Below are 4,964 nucleotides of genomic sequence, written 5' to 3' on the forward strand. Positions count from 1 at the left end.
TTGGTCAAGTCTTCTTATTGGATGGGAGGAAGGGGAGCTGGTCGTCAAAACCCAGGTGCCCTTTAATCTTGATTGTTAGCTAGGGAGACATGGCAATGGGAAAGCACCCAGGACGGTGAAGTGAGCAAGCTGCTTGGATTTCATCTTGACTAGCTGGACTAATATCACAGTTCTACCTACATGGGATAAAAGCCTAGAAGTAGGTAGGAGAGGGCTGAGGGGAGGAAGAGTTATATCCACCATGGGTTTTTCTTGGGCTCAACTAGACATTAAGACTCGCAAGACCTGGACAGATCATACCTGGCATCAGAGTTTCTTAGAAGGATGGAGATAGATGCTCCGCATGCCAGCAGGGCCGTGTCAGCAGTTCCCTTCCACAGGAGCAGTCCTCACATCAGTAGTCCTGAGGGCCACCTTGGTTCAGAAGCCCATGCCCCATAGGAGTCAACCTGTTTTCAACAACCCACAATCAGAGTTCCCAGGGTCCCTCAAGGGACATGCCCAGTTATGAGTTTCTGCACTTAGGGAAGCCTAAGGCCATGGTTTCTTACCAGATGGTGTAGCTTTTCCTTTGTCCTTCCAGCCCAGGTGTAGCTTATCAATCAGGTCGAAAACTCCCATGGGCAGTTTGGCCTAATACCGTACCTGACATTCAGCTAACTGGCTTGTCTGGCTTCCATGGGAGCAGAGCTAGAAAGTTAGCTCAAGATAAAATCTGTCCTGAAGAAAGAGGAGTTTTGGCCTTTTATTGTTGGGGAGACCTGCTGCAGGTCTGACTCCTGTAAGGGGGAGAGGGAAAGAAGCTGGGGAGAGGGGGTAGAGCCTCAGGCTGTAGCTCAGTGCCAAGAACCTCTCAGCAGGCTCATCGGGGAGTTCTTGAGCCAAAGGTGTCCATTAGATAAGTATTCCCCCCACCCCCCGGTGCTAGTCATCACCTGGGAGCCACAGTGGGAAGTGTGGCCTCAGCATCAGTACCTTGGTGGATTCAGCATGGCAGCTGGGCCATCCCATGTTCTCTGCTGCAGGAGATCTGAATGGTGCATTTTCATGGTCGCCATGGATCTTTATGACATTCCTTTTACCCAGAATATCTTTCTCCCTAACTGTAGCTTCCATCTGCCACCACCATAAACTGCCATGAGAATCCACACATCAAGACTCAGCTCAAAGCCAGAGATCTCATACACTGCTGGGGCTGGGGGAGTGAAATGGTACACCCACCTGGAAAACCATTTGGCAGTTTTTACTAAAGCTGAGCACTTAGTTGCCCTATCTCTCAGCAATTCCACTTCTTGAGATATACCCAAGAGAAATGAGTGCTTATGTCAGCAAAAAGACATGTCTTAAAATGTCCATGGTTCTACTCTTAATGGCCAAACACCATAAACAATTCAAGTGTCCATCAACAGGTATATTCATACAATGGACATGACAATTTTAAAAAGAATGAAGTGAATCTCAGACAACATTGAGTAAAAGAAGGCAGACCCAAAATAATACTTAACTGTATTATTCCATTTGTATGAAGTCCTAGAACAGGAATACAAACTTATGGCGATGGAAGTCAGAATGGTGGTTACCGGGAAGGGAGGTAAAGACTGGGATGGACACAAGGGGGTTGTGGGTTGGCAACATTTTGTGGTCTGGATGGTGGTTGCACCGTGGACATTGAGGAAAGCCATCATCCTGCTTACACGGTACATTAGTGCACTCACCTCTGTGCTTTCTGTACGGCACACCTTGATTTAAAAGGAAGACGACTTAGCCCAAGGGCCAGCTCTCCTGAAAACCCAGTTTGTCACACCACAAAGCCTTAACCCTGCTGGCCGTGCCACTGTTTCCTAGGAAGCACTTACCTCTCCGCAAGGCATTGCTCACAGGCTGGGAGCTCAATGAGGGTTTGTGTCATGTGGGTCACAGCCAAGCAAAAGCTCAATGAATGGTTCCTTGCCTCAATGAATATATGTATCTCTGCCTTTGTCCAAACTTTTTTACAAATTGGGAATCTGCTTTATGTGAAACTTTGCCCCCCTCTTTTTTTTCCTCTTTAACATTAGGACATGAACACGGCCATGTCACTGATGACTATTCTTTGGAAACAAGACTTTGGTTAGCTAGAGAATGTTGTGTACAATCACTAGGAAATTAGCCTCCTTCCCCCAGGCTCCATGGAGGAGCTGGATCCATGCCCAGCAGCCCAGGCCACCCCTTGACAGCACTGAGTAGTAGCAGCATTTTTTTCTTTTGCTGCTGCGGCTTTTTTTAAAAAAACCATTTATTGGTGTTTATGGTGAAATACACAGATCTTCAGTGTAGAGTTACATGAGTTTTGACAAATACATACATCCATGTAACACACACATCCCTACACGATAGAGACCATCTCCATCATCCTCATATTCATAGGGGGATGAATGTATAAATAATCTCATGACTTCTGTATACACACACAGACACACACACACACATATACACATACAGGAGTGATAAGAGCTTACATAACATTAAGGGCATTTACATTTCTCTATCCTGTTTATTATAAATCTGCATCTTAACCATCAAAGAGTCAGGTGAAGGCAAGAGCACAAGACAGAGCTGAGGTCTGGAGTGCAGGAGATCTTTGTGGTGATGAAACAGTTCTTTATCTTGATTGCCGTGGTGTTTGATGAGTGTACAAGTGATAAAGACTGTGGAATCACACATATTGTACCAATGTCAAGTTCTTGGTTTTGATATCACACTACAATTAAGGAAGATGTAACTACAGGGGAAACTGGGTGAAGGGTACACAGGACCTCCCTGTACTATTTTTGCAACTTCTGTGAATTTATAATTTTTTCCAAAACAGAAAGTGTTTAAGAAATCCTTAGAAGGGCTGGGGGAGCGTGCTCCAGGGTGGGCCTCAAGGAACAATTCTGCAAACACCACAACCCCAGAGGCTGCTGCTGGGGCTGTGAGTTCAAGAACCACAAATGGAGCTGGGATGTAGGGATCAGGTTGCTGTCACCAGTGTCACAACCACCTCTCAACCATCACAAAGCTGGTGACTGGGCACTGGAATCAGTCCAGCCCCACTCTGCCAGCCTCCCTCCCTTGGGACCCAGAAAGCTGGCAAGTGGATACTGAAGCCTGCTCTAGAACACCTCTCATCTCCACCACTTTGCCTGTGAACTGAAAATAGCTAAAAGGTACAGGAGGACGTCTACACAGGAGGACGGCCCTCCCAGGAGGGCATCTGAATGGTAGAATCTAATTTGCATCCAGAGCCCAGCTGCAAGGGAGCCTGGGTAATGGAGTGTGCAGCTTTTCAGCCTCAGCAGCGCAGGAGGCTCCGTAGAAGGAGGGTGGGTGGAGGTTGGGCAGCCCAATCCCTGACATTCACCATGGTCACCCACCAGAACTAGATGTGCCTTCATGTGGGCTGCAGAACTTCCATGTGGGCAGGGCAGAGAAAGGATGCATCCATTCATTCCTGATGTGAAAATCATCCAAGATGCCTGGGATCCTACCCCACTGTTGTGTGTGTGTGCATGTTTTAAATAAAGCAGCAGTCATGAGAACCAGGCAATCAGGTGTCCAAGAAGCAGGGCACCCTTACCATTCCCTTTAAGCATGGCTTCCCGGGTCATGCTCCTCATACCCAAGGTGATGCCCAGTGCGCCACTCACCTGACACATGGACACAGGGAGGGCAAAGCCCTGTTTCCTGTTGTTATGCAGAGTCTGTGGTATACAGTGATCCCATAGCGAATGTTGCTGGGAAGACACACACAGGAGACTGTAAAAATCCATATCCTCATATCCATCAGCTAAGTGACTTTACCTATATCTACACCTTGAGGGGCCCTGGACCTCCATTCCCTGGTGCACTAGGGGCCTTCTAGAGCTCACCCACCTTAGCCTGCTCTGGGTCAGGGGACATGCCTGTGGTGGACCTATCACTCCACCTTCTACTCTCTCCCTGCACCTGCCTCAAAAGGCCAGATGTTCCTAGGAATCCTTACGAGGAGCTAGGTCCTACAGTGGAATTTCGGACACTAGCAGTAGGTCAGCGGGGCCAAGTTAGACTTTCCTAGCATTTCTCAGATCACACCTCACATATGTAAGTAAGCATGCTTCTTTCTTGCAGGCCAAGCCCCTCCCATCGCCAACACCCCTCTAACCAACACCACCTCTGGGGTTCCCTGGGCCTCACTCCACCATCTCCCCAAGAGGTGCTTCCTCCTCTGCCCCACAGCCTCCCAGGGTGGGCAGTCCTGCAGTCCAGCCCTCTCCCCTACCCAGCCTCTTCCAAGTCCACTGGACCCATGACCCCTACTGATATTTTCCTGCACAAACTGAGTGCTACCTCTGCTGCTGTGTGAGATGTGTCGAACCCCGAGTTTCCACCTAGAGACACTTTCCTCTCTGGTTACATTGCTTTGGAGACTCAGTGATTCTTCCCTGGTTGCTTGGACAAAACCACCCAATGTGCCCTGCCCAGAGGTCCCAGAGGCTGAGCTCCCAGCCACCCCAAAAGTCTTCAGTCCCTATACCCAAATGCCATATCTCCAGACCCCCCAAATGAGCACCCCTGAGCAATGCTAACCAGAACCCAAGATAGGTCAGGAGAGGCCTCAGGCAGCACTTTTGCTGGTCCAGGGTTGGGAGGAAGAGGCAACAGAGGAGGAAGAACTCCTCAGTTCCTCGGACAGATCACAAGAAATCCCCTTGGGCCTCCTCCCCATTGAAGAGGCCTTGGGGCAGAGTAGATGCATGTGTGAGGAGAGGAAAGACCAGTGTCCGTAGCAAGGCAGCCTTCAGAGCCAAAACCTCCTGCCTGGGCAAAAGGAAAATGGGTAGTCCAGGAGTGAGATGGAGGAAGTCTGCCTGAACTGGCCAGCATGCCTCAGAGGGCCAGGCAGTGGCTGTTTACTCACCCACAAGCCCAGGCCAAGGGGAAATATCTCCAGATATTTACAGAGG

This window comes from Pongo pygmaeus, chromosome 2 (genome assembly GCF_028885625.2).
Source record: "Pongo pygmaeus isolate AG05252 chromosome 2, NHGRI_mPonPyg2-v2.0_pri, whole genome shotgun sequence".
In the NCBI taxonomy this organism is placed as follows: Eukaryota; Metazoa; Chordata; class Mammalia; order Primates; family Hominidae; genus Pongo; species Pongo pygmaeus.